The sequence below is a fragment of the Opisthocomus hoazin genome, chromosome 3, assembly GCF_030867145.1.
Source record: "Opisthocomus hoazin isolate bOpiHoa1 chromosome 3, bOpiHoa1.hap1, whole genome shotgun sequence".
Taxonomy (NCBI): domain Eukaryota; kingdom Metazoa; phylum Chordata; class Aves; order Opisthocomiformes; family Opisthocomidae; genus Opisthocomus; species Opisthocomus hoazin.
In genome coordinates this window covers 44571696-44591906 of record NC_134416.1, presented here as the reverse complement: position 1 = coordinate 44591906, position 20211 = coordinate 44571696, and the positions used below count along the sequence as shown (strand labels likewise).

At 39.9% G+C, this 20211-nt stretch overlaps 1 protein-coding gene across 3 annotated transcripts in view; it reads left to right on the top strand.

The window, feature by feature from the left end:
- Positions 1 to 20211, top strand: part of FAM110B (family with sequence similarity 110 member B) — a 113394-nt gene that overhangs the window by 26492 nt on the left and 66691 nt on the right. For all 3 annotated transcript variants that reach the window (XM_075416113.1, XM_075416116.1, XM_075416114.1), the window contains one exon: positions 4311 to 4442. The gene's annotated coding sequence lies outside the window, so the exon portion shown is untranslated. The remainder of the gene's footprint in view (positions 1 to 4310; positions 4443 to 20211) is intronic.

Genomic DNA, 20211 nt, shown 5'->3' with positions numbered 1-20211 from the left:
TGCAGAACCAGGTAGCATGCTGGCCAGAAAACCTGTTTTTCTGTGTTGCTTTTGTGGTTTCTTTTTTTTCTATTACACTTTCATGATTGTGATTAATTCAAGAAAACTGCTAGACTTCCATTAAAAAGTTCATAGAATAAATGCGTATTTTACCATTTAGCTTTATAAACTTATAAGAAGTCCAGTGCGGAAGGCTGGAAGGACAAAAGCTCTGATTTGGTAAGTGATCGTATGATTGCATTAAGGACTCTGTTTTGATTTCCTGATAAATGGCGCAACAGTGCATGTGGGTCATAAAATGACAGCTTGTCTGTGCCTGATGTGTGTATTTCCATGGACACAGGGTGCTTAATCCATAGCTGATACGCTCTTTTCTAATCTGCAAGACTGAGGTTTTCATTTAAGGTTTGTACATGAGAATGTGGGCAGAAAACTTGAGGGTAAAACGAAACTCTTTTTGTCTCTTAGATATGTTTTTCAAACACAACAGCAAACAAAAAGCTAGCGTGTGGGACTTGAAGCTTTCTATCAGTATAATTAACACTTAGGAGATTAACGTACCTTCTGCTTCTGTAAATGTACTGTACCTTTCCCTGACAGTATATAGTGTCTGGATAGCTGTGCTGATCCAGTGTCTTCTAGTGAGATACTCACAGCTGCAAGAATAGAGATAGTGAAACTGAGAGACTTTTAAAGACGCTGCTAGCTTCCAGTTGATGTAACTCTTGCTTGGGAAAATTAGCAATATTTTCATCAAACTTTGTGTTGAGTAAAGCTCTTCTTATAGGTGTCCTGTGTTGTGATGAAATTTATTATTTTTGGTATAAGTGGGGGGTGAATAAAGCCAGAAAATGTGAAGGTTATAACTTCCATCTCAGAAGTAAAACCTCCAATATTGAAGATACTTACGCATTTATTTGCCAGCAAAGATAATATAGAGTAATACTTACTGTAACACTGTGTGAAGTATGAACATTGTAACATTAATTGTGGGAAGCCTGACTTCCGATTCTTCTGGATTACTTTGATTCCTCTATCTTTTCAGTGATGTAATGCTGAGTAAGTGAGCAGATTACAGCTTAGTTTTATTGTTGTTTTTAATGAAAACATGTCTGTCTACAGGAGTAGAAACTGCCGGAATTAGTGGATATGGCCCCTTCGTAACAAGACTACCCTAATTAATGTTTCTGCAAATCATGTTCTTTACATTGACTACACCTTCTAATTTATGTTTGATGTAAGCTTTTTACCTGAAGCTATAGAGATGTGAGAATAGTGACTCAGAACGTTCTGCCTGTGAAAATTTAGGGTCTACATTAAACAGACTGATTTTTTTTTTTTCTTCTTCTTCTTCTTTGGCACACTATCCATTGATAAATTTTTCCTTGTTTTCTAGTTAGGTGTGGGGCTGACATCTATACCTGTTCTGCTTTGTTAAATAACTTTATTCTCTCTCAGGATCTGTGTGCTGTTTGGCTGCAGAAAGCATTCATATCTCCTTTGGCAAAGAAAGCATATCTTATTTATAGGAGTATCTAGATTCTTCCAGCTGCCTAGTTTGTTTCCTGACCTCAGTTTCTCCTTGGTGACGATTGAGGGAACGCCTTATCAAAGCATCCAGTTATCAAATGCTTAATCATCTCAGCTGAGTTTCCGTAATCAGCTTATTGCTTTGTCAAGAAATCCTACATTTTTAAAGACTTTAGTTTGGATTGTGGAAACCTCAGGGTAGACTCAAGTGAGATTTGAAGGCTTAAATTGGTACCTTTGGAATTGTTAGAATAAGAAGCCCATTCATTCATTCACAAATCCTTCCAAATTAGGTTTGTCTTCTCTTCCTTGAGATGGGTATTTTTGTAAGTACTAAAACTTTGATTTCATAGTTAGCAAGAGAATGAGAGAGAGGAAGAAAATAGCAAGTGAGGATGAAAACTCTTTTTAGAAAGAAAGCCCAAAGACTTGTTGATACTGGACAGTGAAGCAGGAAACGACGTGTGTCATAAAAGGCTCCAGCTTGTTGGATAAAGGCTGAAACTCAGGATGTAGTATATAAATATAAAACAGTTTCATGAAAATATTTTGAAGTACAGTTCTGAGTGCCTCAGAGAATCTGTTAACTGTGCAGCTAGTTTAATATATGTATTTGTGCACATGCATACACTCCTACCATACTTGCGTCTTCAAACATGAGTATTTTCAACTTGGTGATACTCATTTCCTGTAGGAGACTGGTAGCATTACTAGCACCAGATGTAAATTTGGGAACTACAAACCGTATTCTATGCAGACTTTAAACCAGCAACATAGTGGAGAAGCAGAAAGCAAGGGACTCCAATTTCAACAGGGCAGAAGGGGAGGAATTCGTGAAGTTGAATATTTTCCTGCACAAAAAGACACAAACTGTTTTTTTTTCACTACAGTATTTTGTCACAAGTTTTTCTTTTTAAGCTGTACATTCAGCAGCCTTCTAGGGATTTTGGGGGTGTCTGCCGTCCTGACCAGTTGACAGCTGTAAAAATTGTCACTCAGCTCGGAGATACAAGTGCTTGTACTTGGGCTTGCTGAAGCTGTTGGCCAAGAAACATGGCTGGAACAGATTTACTAGCTGCAGTTAATGGCCACGTTCCTTTTTCCCTCATGACTCGTTGAATATGAACGTACAGCGATCTTAAACTTTGAGTTGCTGCCATCCTTTTGGTTGCAAAGTTGCTTTAGTTTTGAGACTGAGGTGAGTGTCAGTTCAGAGTTGCTGCTTAAAATACAGTAATTTGGAAGATCAGAATAATTTCTAATAGTGCAAGGGTATGTTTTTGGTTAGTAATCTTGTTGTTGGGCTTTGTTGTACTAAACAAGGTGAGGTTGGAAAACATCTCTCTTGTTTCCTCCCATGTTTTTAAAATGCTGGGGTTTTTTTTTCTTCTTTTAACAAATACCAGAATAACAATAGTACAGCGTTCCCATAATAACTGAGTAGCTGTAATGCTCTGAATATGCTTATGCCTTCATCTTCCTCTTGCTATTTTTTTTAATTGATAAGCACTTACATGAAGGTGCACATTATTTCTGAAATCCTCCATTGTTGCTCGTTTCTGTTGTACTGATGTTTTGAAGACAGCCCGTCTCCAAGACAAAGCTCCATCCACCCACCCAACACAAATGAACCCTCGTCTTAGGTGTGCTGATGTCAAGACCCAAACTCAGGCAGGTTCCCCACAGATTGGGAGTGGGGAAATGCGAAGTAGTTGATATCTGACGAATACTGCTGCCCGTTTGGTGTGTTAACTGTAGGAGACAACAGCTTGCTTGAATTGGTGATTAAACAGCTTCTGCAAATATTTTTGAGATTTTTGTTAAAGGAACTCCATGTTGCATCACATGGTCTGTAACCTGATTGCAGTACTGTTTCTAGAGTGAATAACTGATTAGAAAATTAAAATAATTTTAAACTGCTCAGAAATGTTTGCTTAAAAGAAGCTGCTGTGCCATCTGCTTGCACCAGTAAGGGTGCTTGAGCACACACTGTCAAATAAAACGAAACCCCAGAAATCTCAGGTACCTGAGTATTTTTAGAGTATTATGGTTAGAGCTGATCTTACCTCAGGTGACACGCTGAGAAAAAGAACATAAACCCAAACAGGGAGTTTAGGTTTTTTAGGCCACGTCTTGTAACCTACTAAATTCTGTGTGGCTGTTTTGCATGCAAGAAGCAGCAGTGAATCGCATTCATTTCAGGCAGGCAGACTCGTTGTTAGCCTTCCCTTCTGGTGGCGGAGTTTAAGGATTTTTATTTTGAATTCTTCTGAGCAAAAGGCAGTGTTCTGGAGTGCAGATTCCGCAAGGGCCGCTTTGTCACCGGGGTGGAGGCCATGCGCGGGGAGGTGAGGTGGTTTGCAGGCTGGGTTTCTTGCCTGCAGTGGCACAGCGCTCTGACTCCCCTGAGAGGATGATGTCTCGCCACTTGTGCTCTTTGCTCTGAAGCGTGTCTCTGGGCATTTTCAGTATGGGGAAAATAATGACATGAGAGAAACTCGGAACTGGTACCTGTAGGTCACCTGTTAAATTTCAGAGCTTGCTGTTAGGACTAGCAATATAAACACTACAGAACATCTACAGCTGACCGAGTGCTTGTTTGGTACCCCAAACCACCTCTTTGCAGCTTTCAGTCTTGAAAAGAAGACATAGGTTTCTGATTTCTGAAATTTACGTTGTTTAAGCCAAAAGATTCAACCTAAAAGGACACTTGTTGCCTGTCTTAAAACTATGGCTGTGACACATGATGATGAAGCTAAATGCCTTCCCTGTATCTCCAGGCACTGCTGCAAGGAGCCTCTGGGAGTTCCAGGGTGAAGAGACCTGCCTCCACCTGGAGACCTCCTGTTGAAGGTGAAGACCTCCAAACAGCCCAGACAGCCTTAGCAGGAGCTCAGAAATCTTACATCAAGGTAAAGAGATTCATTTTTCAGGTGAATTGAAGTGGCTGATACAATTTTCAAAATAAGAATTTCTTTTTTTACTAAATAAACACACAAATGCATCTCTGAGCTTTATCTGCTTGCTACCTGGTACAAATGTTGTCATAGCAAATGCTGGGGGAGGGGGGGAAAAGCTACAAAGTGCATTGTAGGTTAGAGCCAGAAGTAGTTCCTTGTAATACTAGTAGAAAGATATATCCGCAGTTCTTTGTTGACAGGGGAACAGGCTGTTTCAGAGCTCTCCAGCATGCTCTGTTTTTAGAAACATATCCCACTTTAATTGCCGCATTCAGAGCTCGCTTCGAGTGGCCACAAAAATATGGAAACACTCTTGGCTGTCTTCAGTGTCGACAGGAGAATGAGGTTTACGTAGGATGAATTTCTGTTTACCAGCACTGTAATTATTTCTTAGTATGGTCATCTAGAACTTATTCTTGCTTGTAAAGGACAAATGCTGATGGATGAAAAAGAAACGTGACCCCAAGAACTTTGTTGAACCTATCAGCGCTACAGACCCAGGCGCTTTGGGAGATTTGACTGTACTATGGTTTTGTTAAATAGCCAGAATTTTGAATGTAGTGATGATACATGCAGAATATTTCCTTCATACTGACAAGATTGATTGAACTTTGTGTAGAGAGTTGGCTGAAAAAAGTGAGTAGTAGTGGAAGCATTTTCCACAGATTTCTTCAAGATTAAATGTAGGTCTTTCTAAAGGCCTGGCAACTTCTGCAAGGTGTTAACTTCATTGTCGGAAGGTTCCTTAGATAAATGTTCCTTGATTCATTAGACAAGAATTGCAGATTTTTCTTGTTAATCCTTTATTGATCTTTCTCATCTAGACTGGAATCGGGGCTCCGAACTAGACCAAAGTTCATTGTCCTAACATCAGTAAAATCAAAATCGGCCTGATATTTCCCACTAGCATGGTCAGCGTGTCACCCCATAACCTTCTCTTACGATTTGTTGTACGTGCCTGGCAGTGAGACCACCGAGCACGGTTAGGCCCACTCATCCCTTTCTCTCTGCTTCTCACCTCTTTGAATTCCGTTTCAACTGTGTTTCTCCAGTCCCCTAGCAAGGTTGTCTTGAATGACTGAGGATGCTGTCTTCAAACCTTAGCAGAGCAGAAAACCTGATGACGATTGTACGGTGATTTCAAACTGGAGGAAAAAAAGCAGTCCAGAATATTTCTCTCCTTGCTGCTTCGCTTTGTTACATTTACCTTAGGAGTACATGAAACAGTGGAAGTTGAGATAACCATGCACTAAAAAAACAGAAGTATTTCTTCTGAATGTTGTTTAAGAAGTACAATTTTACATGCTGAGAGAGTAAAGACTTCGTGGGAGGTATTTGCGTAAACCCCTGGGGAGCATGCATGTTCCGAAGTGGGGTGCTGGCAGTTAGGATCCATGTACAGCAGTGTCAGGTACTGTCAGCTATTGGTGATGCACAATGTCCCGAATTGAAATGCAGCCTGGAACGCTGTCACTACTTCCACCAAGGCAGTTCGTTCTGTGCTTTTCTGTCTTTTGTTTGTCTTTGTTGGAGGGGTGTGTGGCTAACCAGAAACACATGGTATCAGACAGCCAAATGTTCTGGTGAAAATCAAGGGCACTTCATAGCTGTGAAGATTTTGTGTTATTTTGTATTTGCCCTAGATTCTTTTTTTCATTGACGCAGCTGTTACTGTTGTTGTAAATTATATGAATAATTGATCAAGGAGTTCTTGTTACCTCAAGTAATGTTATGCTTATTGTTCCTCAGAACTGTGATGCTCTTTGTTGTACTACAGCATTGCTCATATGCTGCTTTGCGTGCGTGGTTTTTATTTCCTTAAAGTTTTCTTCTGCTCCCACCCTCTTTGCTCTCCCCCCCTCTCCTCTCTTGTCTGCAAGACCGTGTTGTTCTTGCTGCAGTGTATTCTATGATTTAACTGAAAGGCAGGGTCTTTTTTTAATCAGCAGCAACACGTTTAAAAAAAAAACTGCGCAGTCCTGGGAACTGTGCAGCGTACACATCTGGTTTCACATAAGCTTGAATTGCTGGCTTTATAAACATGAAACATGTAGTCCTTGCCGCAGAGTTAGCTAAAGTGTTCCGTAACTTGAGACTGTATTTGAAACAAAAACAAAATTGTATAGCTGCTTTACCATACTAATGGAAAACATTTAATTTACTTCTTCAAGCCAACCAAAAGAATGACGCAATGCTGCTCAAGCAGATTTACGGTGCCTTTCTTCTGCAGAAATCAATACAGCTTGAAGGTGCTGCTGTGGGAGCTGGCTAGTTGACTGCGATCCAGCTGCGTTCAGGTGTAAACTTCTGTACCGCAAACCAAAACTGATGAGTTTGATTTGCTCAGGCATTGCTGTATCTCTGAGATATTATGGTGTTGGATTTTATTCATTGTTTTTCTCTGCTTTACTGCCATTAATACTAGATTGGAATTTCAAAATAGCAAGTTCAGTCTGTTTATAATTTTTTCTCAAATTGTTCAGTTATTTTCTGCATTTCCTGAATTAAAGTACTTAGCTCTGTGGTAGTGGTATCAACAAAAGCAACTCTATGTATATGCCATGTGTGCCTTTCAGTGGAGTCTTTTTTTTTTTTTTTCCCAAAAAAAATTAAAAAAAGGGGCAAAACCGAAAAACAGGCCTTCATTCAATGGGGGTGTTAAGGGCTAGCATAATAATTTTCCCTGTTTTACAGAAGAAGCTCTGAACAATAGGGTTGGACTAGATGACCCACAGAGGTCCCTTCCAACCCCTACCATTCTATGATTCTATGATTCTCCTGCTAAAGGAGGTACAACGCAACAGTGTTGTTTTAGCTCAGTGAAAAAAAAAAAAAAAGACTTTTAAAATAGAACTATATTTTTTTCTGAAGAAGTGAAACCAACAGTGCAGATTTTCATAGTACACCAACTTTTATGCCTTTGTTTCCTTTCCTATTCCCCCCTGCCCCCACTAATAGCTTTGACTTTATTTAAATACTCTGCTATAAGAAGCTGTTAGTGTTTCTCTCCTTCTTATTTTCTTCCTTAATGGGATTTCAGTCCTGCTTAAGCGCTTTACTTCCGGCAGATATTCTTTTCTAAAATAGCCCTTAGGATGGAGTCCCTGGAGCTGCTTTTCTCCTCAAGTGCTTTATTTCCTTGGGAAGTCCCTCACTGGTGGTCTGTGTGCTGATCATGCTAACTTGTTCCAGAAGGAACATCATGACTTCATACTTGCCCCCTAGCCTGCTGGAGGTACATTTCTTTTTTGTTTTTAAGAGAATTTCTATTTCCGTTTCTCAAATAATTTTGATCCAGGGTTGCTTATTCTCTACCAGTTTTTCTCTCCAATACACTTAATCTCATGGCAAATAAATAGCTTGAGAAGATGTTGTAGCGGAATTGAGGTCCTTTTTGCAGGGGTAGCTTGGGAGATGGTGGGTTAGCAAGGAGGAAGATGGGGATTTGAGTTGTTCAAGAGTGGGGCTGGAGGGTTTCTGGATTTTTTTTTTTTTTCTCTTAAGAGGATGGAGAAAGGTGATAATGGATACAATGAAGAAGGAGAGCAGCACTGCTGACAGCTGCATTATTTTCTTTGAAAAGGCTACCATGTGAGACTTGTTAGAAAAGTATGTGAATCCAAATTACAAATGTTAATTATTTTGCTTATCTGGAGGAAAACAGTGAAAACATCAGAATTACAGGCCTGAATTTCAGAGCAGTTGCAAATATTCTTTAGAACAATTTTGTAAGTTTTTGAACTACTGAATAGTTTTACTCATAGTATAAATGCTGAATTTCTAAGATGTACTGAATGTATATTCTGCTACAAAATCTTGATAGTACTGTTGGGAGAGCATACAGTGACAGTGTGATTATTATGTTTCCTATAAACATAAGGATGGCTTATATCCAGTAGCTGCTAACTTAGACATAATAGCAATTTTGGATATTAGATAGCGCCAAGAAATTTTGCACAGCTTAAATTTATTTTCTGTAATGCTTACTGAAGATGGACAAAATGCCTCAGCATTAGCATCACTTAGTCTGGACCCTTAGTGTTTGTAGAGTCATAAATTTCTCACTGGCTGCTATTTTTCAAATTTTGTCTTGTGTTGCAGAATATCAAATTACCAGAGGTACTTCCCCCCATACTGTTTCAAGGAAGGGTGTTATAAGGAACAACACACAAATCTTTAGAAGTAGTAGTATATTCCCTCCCACTCCCTTTTTTTGGCAAGATTGTTCCAATAGTCAACCATTTCTATTCAGATTGTGTGTCTGGAACTGAAACGCAGCTGACTTCAACAAACAGGTTGATGCATTTTGGCAATATGTTTAGCCTACAGGTTTTCATTTGACTGTTCTAAAATTCTTGTTAGCATGAAAGGTCTGTCATTTAGTTTTCCTTTTGCCTTTTTCCATGTACTAGCACTTGCAGTCCAGGCTGGAGTATGCTGTAAACACTTTTAAAGCTATACTTTGAATAAAGCTTACATTTACTACAGTATATTTGCTTTGCTCGGTTACAGTACTAGCACTGTGTTCCTATATAAACATTGTAATGAAGTTGTTAAGAAGAAAAGAAACACTTATAGCATTTGCACTAAAGTTCATGGAGCATGAGATAGCTATGCTTAGGATGCTGGTACTTTGAAGAGATTAAAAAAGGCTTCTCAGAAATAAATAAATACAAATAACTTTCTCAGACTAGCAAAACAGTATGTAAGCAATAAGAAGAAAGGCACAAATTATTAGGTAGAGAATAATCTGAATTGAAATGCCACAGTGGAAGCCACTTTATGATCTGACCTGCCTACATATGAATCAAAAAGCAGGAAAAAGTACAGGGCATGACCTAAAAATGGTAGTCTTGAAGGTTCTTTGAGTATGCTGTGTCTTATTTTTATCAAGCCTGAAATTTAGTTTTCCTCTTCAGTCAAGCCTGAATTAAACTGTGTTGGTTGTTCGTGTTGTCCTCATGGTTCCAGCTCTGCCAGACATAGCTGTTGCTACTTTATTTTAAGAATGACTCTTACTTGGAGTTTAAGTCCTGCTGGAAACAGAATGCTGTCAGGAGGATGCAGTCTGGCTGTTAAGAAACTTAAAGAAGATAAGGCTAATCCTATTGTATGCTTCCACTTCAGGAGTTAGTGTAGAAACTTCCCTTTCCTAGATATGGCACCATGCCCTTGGCTACATGCCTTAGAGGTTTTCTCCCCCAGTTTTTTTCTGAGTTGATGGCTTGGTTAGACGTTAATATTCGTAATCTTTCACACAGTTGCGGATCATGGCACTATACTGTGACAATTTCCAGACTTCCAGAAAAAAAAAGCAGCTCTTGTTTTCTGTGGGTCAAAGACGGTGAGTGAAAATAAGTGTACCTATAGTCTCTTTGGTTATAGCAAATTTAGGGGTTTTTATGCAGGATGTTTAATTTTAAACTTTTTTTTGTATCAGTAGAGATACAGTAAGAAGTAGGATGCTGAATACTTGTGAGCTTTTGCTCAGGTGATTTACAGTTTCAGAAGCATAAACTGTGCACATAATAAGAATTTTTGAATTGTCATTTGGATCGATACTGAACCAAGCTTCATTATCGTGCCTTCAGGAAGAGCTAGTATTGGCTGTTTAAAAAGAACCACTAAGAATTCTCTTACAGGTGTGGGATGATAATCTACTCCCAATATTTGTTTTTACCTTGATCTTTTCCATTTAGAGATTAAACTGCAAACTGACTTCAGAACAAGGTTATCTTTTGAGTTGTCTAAACCAGCCTTAGGTTTCTTAAAACTTGCAGCATAATAGAAGATTTGTAGGGAATTAGGGTGTTAGAGCATATGTTCTTGAAATAAGTTTGTTTTTAAAAGGCATGCTACTCAGACTCTCTAAAAATGAGTAACTTCTGTAAATAATTTAATGAATCCTAAGCAATGGTTGTGTGCATGAAAGTAAATAATTAGCAGTTGGTTTCTTCTCCGTTCTTCTAAAGGATCTGAAACTTTTATAAGACCAGATAGTTATCAGTAGGTTTTCACACACTGGGAAGAAGGTCTAGATTAAGAGCAGAAACTTTTTGTTCTTAGATCAGCAGCTAACTTGCTGTGTGGCCTTGGGAATCTCCTCTTGACTTCCTTGCACCAGTTTGCCATTGTATCCTTTGCTGTCGCCATCACCGTAAAGTTCTTTGTAAAGCTTTGGAGTCAAAATACAATCGAAACTATTTATAATTCTGAGTGGACTTAACTTCATTTGCTGTGCAGTTCCTCACATGGCAATGTAAAGTGCAGTGGAAGTATGCAGTTTAGTCCATAATGAACTTCAACAAAATAAAACTACCCTGTGCAACATGTATTACAGTAAAGTGAATTTGAAGAAAACACACACAGTTTTATTTTAGGGGTACTGGTCTGTACAAAGACTGCAAGGGGGGGTAAAAAGCTTTTTGGTTAAAATGGGAATGCTATGACCGTAATTCTTAAAAAAAGAGAGAAAGAAAAGATCTGTCCTAAAATGAATACGTGGCAGTCTTAGTTTGCCTCAGTCTTTAGCAGAAGATTTCCACTTGTGTTTTCTGCCAAGTAAATCAAATTTATGAAGGAAAGCTAGACTCCAAATGTTGGACGGTTAGTATCTTTTAACAAGGTTAATGTGGTGCAGCAGGATACTGGTAAAAGTGAGGCGATGTTTAACAGTGGACCAACTGAGAGATCTTTGTGTTCCTATGTATTGTGAAGATTGAGTGTCTCGTAAGCTTATTGTTTTGTACTTACTTTTGCATGCGTGCCAGGACATGCGCCGGGAAGAGGCATAAACTTTTTTCCTTTTTTCTTTCATGAATACATTTATTTCCTGTCTAGAGCTGGAAGAGAGGAGGAACAAGAGGGGTTTTGTTAAATACAGCAAAATCTAATTACAGCTTGATTTAAAGCCACATTTACACAATGGCTGAGGGGTGAGTTCACTTCCAGAAAAACAAACTCGTTGGCTTCCTACTGTGCATCGGGGAATGTGAAGATGCATGTCCTGGAGAGCAGCTGCCTCCCTCTGCTGGCACCGACTTTTCTTACACTGTGCGCCAGCTCTGCTACGTGGTATAAAAATATGGCTGTACTCCTATGCAAAAGAATACCGGTGCATGAATTCATTGGTTAATACTCATCTTGCTGATTATGCCACAGGTAATGCATGCTACATTACAAGTTACATATGATAGGCTTGATGAGCTGTAGAAATCTTGTTCCATAAAATGAGTGGTTGTTTCCTCCAATCCGTATTTTGAACAGTTGTGTCCCTGCTGATTCAAAGGACCTCTGAAAGGTGCAAGCTCTCATCTTCATTGTATGCTGAGGGTATTGGAGTAGTTGAAAATATGGCTTAAAATTTTTGGTGGTTTTCTTGCTTGAACTGGTTTAAATGTCCCACTGTTCTTTCAACTCCGTTTCTCAGAGGAAAAGCTTGTGCATCTTCAGCTTACTGAAAGTTCATAATTCATAGTGTGTTTGTCTCTTGCTGGGATAGCCTTTGCCCAAGGCACCATCACAGATGGCTTCAGAACAGCAGCTCATAGTCAAGACTGACATGCATGTGGTCTTTATTCTTTTCCTGTTTCCAGCTGATGGTTGCCATTTTTACCAGAGTTTCTGGTTAATGAACCTGCACTTTGTGCTGCTACTATTCCTTGCATTTGTACTACTCTTACTCATAAGTACTAGAGTAGCAGAGTCTAGAGATTAAATATACACACTGCAGTTATCTAGAAAAATCCTAAGGAAAGGTACTGAACCAGTTTAGTCCAGTATACTTTTGGCAAATGTACGTTACAGTTCATCATACTTTCCAGTTTTTGATGTGTCCTCCATTATTCTCGTCTTCAAAATGGTTCTAAAACATTATACCTGAGGTGAGAATAAGGAACTTACTGTTCCTTAGGCACACATTAATATACCCGACACAAAATTATCCAACATCCTTATTTGATGGACCTCAAGCAGGAGCAAAGCAGTTGTGCATGGTGAGCAAGGAGATGTTGACAGAAGGCCATCAGAGGAAAGATGTTGACCTGGAAGAGGGAAAGTGGTTGAAGAAAGTGGTTGGTGGTGAGACTGAAGTTGCTGTGCTGCTCAGCAGCACTGCTGAGCTGTGTTTGGAAGCTGCTTAGCAACGGGATTCGAATTAGTGGGAAGCTGGGGCACGTGGGTCAGTTGGCACCTCAGGACACAGGGGGGAAGTCTTGGGGAAGGAGGAACAGGCATGGGGCAGGAGGGGAGGGAGTGGACCCCTGTAAGGGTGAGTGGTGTCACGGGAGGGAAGGAGGGACACCAAAGCTTGCTCAGGAGAGAGCATTGCAGAGACACTGGTGGAGAGGCAGAACTACAGAGAGGGGGCCAGGTTCTGGTGGCATGTGGAAGTAGAGCAGTTGAGGGAGATGAGGCACTCCGAGCTGTATGTCTGCAGTGTGGTTAGTTTTGCAGAAAGGCCAGAAAAGAGGAGGGATACAGGTCTGTGGAGGGCTTGCGAGAGAAGTGGGGAGATGAGTGTCTGGCAGGGCATTTCTGACAGGTAAAGAGTGATCCCAATTTGGCGGTACTGCTTGATAAGCAGTGGGCCAGCACGTGAAGAAATGTAAAGTTGCAAGAAGCAGAGAGAAGAAGGGACAAGATGTTGTAAGATGAATCTTTCTTTCACTGGTAGAGTGAGATTCTTCCATATTTTGCTTGGCGTCTTCTCAGATGATTTCAGAGCCGGCCATATTATCGTGATATTGGTGAACTGTATCTGAAGTTGATGGTACAGAACAAGGGGACCACAAAGCTTGCTATGGTACTGAGAGAGGTCGGTGAATAGTGTGAAGCCAATGATATCTCTATGTATAGCTATATACAATTCCACTCCTAAAACTACATTAAAGTCTCTTTGCCATGAAGTCATACCTAGGGAACTGTGCCCATCTTAAATCTCAGACTTCTATTCAGTTTACACAAACTTGTAAACATTCAATTTACAGTTTCTTGCTGCTTCGCCAGATATTTAGTTAGATCCTAACCTAACTAAAGGTTAGGTTTAGTTAGGTCCTTGCTGGACTTCCTCTATTCAGTGCTTTGTATTTTCTCAGAGAGTCACATGAAGGACATCAACTGCAGGAAGAGAAACAAATTTTCTTTTCTGGCACTGTTTTGCCTGTGATGTATGTGGCTTTCAAACCTTAAGGTGCTCCACAGTGCTAGAAGGATCACCTTGTGGCCTTTTTCATCATGTCATATTGAAGTTCTGACCTGGTAAAAGGAAGGAGATAAGCACTCATTGGGATAAAAAAGCAGTCAGGTCCCACCCTTCACTAGTCCTCTCCAAATAAAGGTGGTGAAGAAAATTACGATGGGAGGGGAAATCTTTGAGCACATGTGTAAGTGTCCAGGGATGAAAGCCCTCCACAGACCTGTATCCCTTGTATGGCTTGCCAGCTGGAGAAGAGACCTGCGTTCGCACTGGAATACAGTGTCCAGTGACGTACTCATCGCTGCGACCATGGTGGTCCCTGTCTGCAGCTGTCCCTTGTCCCCGAGGTGGCTCTGGGCACTCACCGCTGGAAGCCACACAGATATGCAAAGGGCTTTTGTGGCTTTTGCATTGTCTCACGGTGACCTGAATTTCTGCGGTCAGTTTCTCTAGAGGACATGACCTGAGGGGCAGTGTGGATTGCCTCTACTTTTTCTTCTGATTGTTTCTTATAGTTAAACTCTTGAAGAAAAAAAAAACAGAAAAGAACCCAAAACAACAACCAACAGTTTGATAAGCTCCCAGCTACTTGTCAGTGTTGATATGCAGAAATGACTCAGGATGAGTTACAAGCTTTGTTCTTTTGGAAGGTTTTCAGTGGTGACAATTGTAAAGTTTATTCTCCTAGGAGATGCACATATCTTTCACCCACGCTCCCTAGTAATTAAACAAACTAGGTGTTCCTACCGTTTCTTTAGTGGACACGTTTTCAGAGACAATGAAATTTTCAGCTACATTAGTTGCTAGAAGTACATTGTCAAAATACTAGGTGTGTGATTTTATTACTTCCCTGAAAGAGCCATAAAACTCACCAGCAACCAAATTCTGGACTTTGTAAAATTTTTAAAAGGAAGACTAACTTAAATTTATGAAGAAGGATATTCCAAAAGCATGTAATATGGGACAGAGATTGTTTTGTCTGTTCTGACCACACTGAATCTTCTCTCTGTTGCAAAGGAATTTTAACTCCTGTGGTGAATCTAATTTTTGTTTAACACAAAGTTTTCTGGGCCCCTGTCCAATTGGGAGAGTTTACAGAACTAAGGCATTAGGTGGCATAACCCTCCTGTTGCATCTACCAGATATGGTTGCATAAGGGACTTGATGTATGAAATGGGGCTGGTGGGTCACATTAATCAATTGACTGCTAATCTCGAGCATTGAATGCTTACCACGGATTTTTCACTTAACCCTGGTTAGTGCTGACCAGTATTGATACAGAGCACTGAGCTGTTCAGAGGCAGAGGATGTGTGTGTTCTGCCCTGAAAAGAGCTCTTCATGGAGGGAAGCAGCTCTCTTCACATGCAATGTGATGAGCCTTAAGTGGACTTCCACTGGAGAACTTTGGTCCTCCTGAAATTTTACCACTGCAATTGCCAGTTTTGCGGCTGGCTCCCAGCTTATCAGAAGTTGCCTCATTTCACCAAATGTAGCTTTTCAAGATAGCCTTTATCCTTCCATAGGGTAGCTAGTGTCATGGTGGTTATCATGGTAGGTCGTCTAGAATTACCTGCTACGTGATAAATGTTTTACTCAGGCCTGTTTCTTTAGAGTGTGTGTTGAATGAGAAGAATCCCTGTTTAATTTTTCTCAAGGAAATAGTACTAGGCTCTCTGATTTACTGAAGTACAAAGAGTACTAAGAATAGAAAATAATTTTTCAGTGAACTCATTTGTAGCTGATTTTATTTTTTCACCATTGGCCCTGAGTCCTCCTATTAGGGCACCATGGCATGAGAAGAGCTTGTTACCCCCAACAGTTAACAAGCTGCTTAATGATAGGCTTCTTACTAAGCATAAATACATATGCTAGATAAATGCACAATCTGAAGCCTAACTCAGCCTTCCCTGATCTGTAGGTGCCAACACATTCAAAATAGTTTTCTGATCTATAAGGTGTTTTCTAGAAAGAGATACGTTTATTCATAGATCTGTTTAATACTGTTTAAAGAAAAAAAAATTCACTTTGTCTCTTATTATTGCTGCCCATTGGAACCGCAGTTTGTAATTTACGTTACATTAGGTGCTTGAAACTTTGAGAGCAGTGCAGTATTTTCTCATGTGTCATAAACAGTATTTGATCAGAAGCGCTCTGTGGTGGACTGCCTGAGCGAAGCAAGACTAACATACATGACCTTGGCCAAAAATTAGGCAGTCATTTCAGTGTGGTTTAGGTTATCTCTATCCAGAATTGCCTGGCATTAAAATGTAATCATTCTGATATCCAGGCTTGATAGACTTGCATCAATTCTAAACAAAGTTTTCCGTTAGCTGTGGATTATTCCAGTAGGGTTTTGTCTCCTGTAGAGCTTGCTGTTTGTCGTCTGTCTTCTCTTTCTGTGTTCTACTAATAAGAACAAGTTCGAAGAAATGAATATATACACCACACTTCCTTTGTGACTGTTTCTATATTACATCTTGATAACTTATTTCTACAAGAACATGTTCTTTTGCAATCCTCATTCACTTGAGTTTTCACTGTGATAGGCAGCCTGTAATGAAAGCGTTGACTCACCTGAATGATATCTTTGTTTATTTTGTAAGTCAGGCTGCAAGATAATTTTAAATTACAAGTATTAGATCACATTTTTCTAGAATGATTGCTTGTGATTATGCCAAGTTACTGCACTCGCTCACCTATTCTAGTCACAGTCAACATTTTAAATTTCAGTGTTAAGTGTATAGAGTCCTGAATGATAACAACTTCATATCTTGTTAGCTTAATATTTTGAGTCTCTTCAAAGCAATGGTACTCTTTGTGTTAAGGATCTCGCATAAAGAACAAGATGGATTCATCTTGTAACATAAAATATAAGTAATCTTGAGGAGGAGGGGATATAAAGGATCTATGAGACACAGCCTGGATATGCATGTAGTGTAGTCTTCCATTCTTTTATAGTTTGAGAACTAGCAGCCTTTAATTTTCAAATGCTTTAATTCTAGTGCAAGTACTCAAATGACTCACCAGTTATCTAAAGCATCAAGTAACTGTACCTATATTTAGCTTTGTTCTATCTTCTTATCCTTGTTTCCATCTTCATTTTCTCAGTTGTAAGCTACAGTGAGTTTCATTAATGTTTAGAAAAACAAAAATGCAAAACAACGTGGGAAGTGTTCCCAAGCGTTCTCAGGAGTACAGGCTCTTTCTTCTGATGGTCATGGCTTGTGGAGGGCGAATCCTCTATCTTCTTTCACAGTACCTTCAAACACAAAACATTTAACCCCACCTGCCAACAGGCTACACTTTTCAGGTGGAGGCAATAGCATTTTTAAGACAAGATGTCTTCTCTATGCAACTTGCTGCAGGGTCTGCCCTGCTGCTGGTGGCCCTGATAGCGACCAGCCCCAGAGGTGCCTTCACTGTGGTGGCTGGTCTTTGCCAAGGTGTGACCCTGGCCTGAATTGTGTTCCTCCTCCATTGAGGAAATGCTGTGTGCCGCAGACTGCAGTATTTATCCACGGGTCGGGGTGTCTGCCTTTTTAGCTCACTAGACCGAAGTGCTGAATTGCAAAGGGTCAGATGTGAAATCAATACTGCTTTTCCGTCTGACTGCCTTGAAGACTATGTAAATTAAATCTATTTAGCGGTAAAAAAGTTATGTTCACACTGCAAGAAGTACAGTGTGTAAGTATGAGCTGCTGGTTGTGTTGCTGTTGGGGAGGATCTTGCCTGGATAATTTTGTTAAGAGCAAGTTGCCCTGAGATTGGTAGTAGTGATAATAATATAATAATATAACAATTTTACTTTCTTCCTCACGAGTTTTGTAGAACTGCTTCCAGCAGGCTTTGAAAGCTGATGAGGTGAGCGAAGATGTACTGCCACCTAGAAGGCATATTTTGTTTCCTGGACTTCTCTGACTACTATCATCTGTTAGGTGTGGATTTTGTTGCCCCTCTCTTTTGCACCCTTGATTTTTTCATTTTACTTTTGATATTGGTTTTTTTGGCTTTTTTTGACGTAGTAAACTTCCAAAGTGCAGGCCTGCATCTCTTTCACCACCATCAGCTTCTACAGATTTCAGGATTTTTTTTTTTCTTTTTTTTTTTTTTTTTAAATCTCCAGTCCATCTCGCGTATCCGCAGTTAGTTTGGCTTGGTGCTTTTTCCTCTTGTATTTTTATTTTCTTGAAATCTATAAGTTCTGTCAGACATTAACTTAGACTTCAGCTGCAGGAAGGCAGGAGGGATGTCATGGGATGGGAGACTGAAATATTCTGGTATACAGTATCTTTGGGAAGACTTGAAGGAGTTTTTCGTTTTAATCCAAATTTCTCCTTTCATTGGGACCTGAAGAAATGTTTGTAGAGAGGCCTAGAAAAAATCGTGACCACTGGAAAAGGGGAAAGTTAATTTTTAGGCTTCTCCTTTATGTAATCTTAGATCTGTAAATGTCAATTTAAATTTCATGTTCTGAATGCGTAGATGCTCCTAAATATAGTTAAATCTTTACCCGAACTTATAAATTAGAATTTAATAGAGTTGTTCATAGAATAATTTGTTTGGGTTTTGTCTCATTGTATTGAGGAGGTGCAAAGCAACAGCAGAAGCTACTGTTCCCTGACGCAGTGCACTAATTTACCACAAGAGATGATTATTTTCCAAGTACCCAAAGAGAAAACGAGCCTTATAAATTCTTCTCACCATCAGTATTTCAAAGCTATTTCAAGTTGTTTTTAACGGAACAGATACAGAATTATATAAAAGGGGCAGTTGTAAGTACCCAGAATAGCTTGAATACTGTGAGGTAAATGGTTAGATTTGGAAGTTAGGCATGCGCAGGCTGTAGCATGATGTGCTGAACTGATCAGTGTGAAAACTCAGGACTATGCACAGGGCCATTTACGTTGCTTCCTGTCGGTCCTTCCAAACAAGAATATTTATTCTAGTGAGTGGGATATGCTGGGATTGCATGCATCAGTCCGAGTGTAGAAATTATGATGATTTTGAAGTTATGCAGTGTTTTTCGTAGTTATATGGTTTCTGTTGTAAAATATGAATAATAGGTACAGTGAAGTCATTGCTAAAACACACAGCTTTGAAACTTGGTCATGTTTCTCTCCTCTAGCAGCCCTTTTTACTGTGGTTATGCTGCTTATGTTTTGAATACAGACTGCTGGAATTTGCTTTGAAAATGTCCATATCTGTTCTATTTGCCAGTTAGCTTTGGAGCAGCTTCTTCTTTAGACCCTGATTAAGGCAGAGGTTTGGGGAGCAAGGAGAGGCTTTCTTGGTCAGATCGCTAAAGACTACATTCTCATAGAGCATGCAGGAGATGCGTGTTTGAGACAGACTGAACACTCCAGTTCTGACTTCACTTAATTTGGAGTGCTCACCTTTTGACCTTATTTTCCTGTGTTTGTACCTAATTTCTATAGGGACAAAAAAGGATTGTTGTTACGGTATTAAGGTTATATAGTTATGGGATTACTGATTTCCTTTCCACCTCTGAGATGTTTGGAACTTTTAGACTCACCACTGAGACATCACCCACCTGAGGTATTGGGAAACCAATGATCTCAAAAATGTGCTGTCCTTCACGAGACAGTACAGTGTGAGAAAAGGTGATACGTACTTGCTGCATATGTCTACTCACAAAACATATTTCAGTTCACAGTGAAGAGTAGGTTCAGACCTACACTAAACATGTCTGCAACTTTGAAACTTGCTCGTATTTCCTTTCTCTAGCAGCTATTAGACTGCTAACTGTCAGCCTGCTTTATTCCTAGTATTGTATTGATATAAACTCTTGCCAAAATAATAAATGCTTACTAAAATGATGTGTGTGTCAGCAGTGTTAAATTACCGTGCTAGTGAGACAAAGATTGCTACGTACTTGCATTTTGTTTAATGTAAGACTGAAGATCCTGATGGCTGTGCTTTTAGAAGCCTGTTCTGGAAGTGCTGGGGATTTGCAGCTGGGACAAAGGAATAATTGGCTCCGTCTGATTTGAGATTGATCCGCTGAGCAGCTAGCACTTCATGAGGATGCCACCTGAAGAAATTCTGGGTTTTGACCACAGTAGTATTACAAATGGTGACTTGTGTGAGACTACTATGCCATGCAGACATGTGCTGCAGAGAAATTGGGCAACGTGTTTTTGCCTCCAGGCCTAGGAAGGAAAGATGAAGAAAATACACACTATTTTGCCCAAGAAGCATTCAAGAAGGCAGACCAGTAAGTAATTTGTCCCCATATTGTGACAGAGTTCCCCTCATGCATGTTTCCCATCTTCAGAGCACTCCCTAGCTCCCGTGCTAGGTTTGATAGGATCATCGTTATCCCTGCTACCTTAGTTGGAACACTGTGCAGGGAGGGGAGTGTCTGCTCAAATGGTCAGAAAGGGGTGGAAAACAAGGAGTGTGAGTCTCTAGACTTGAGGGATGGGCACTCATCGGTCCCCATTTATACTCCTTTTTCATAGCCCTGGCTATGTGACCGATGTGCTCATTTTGCATTAGAGGAT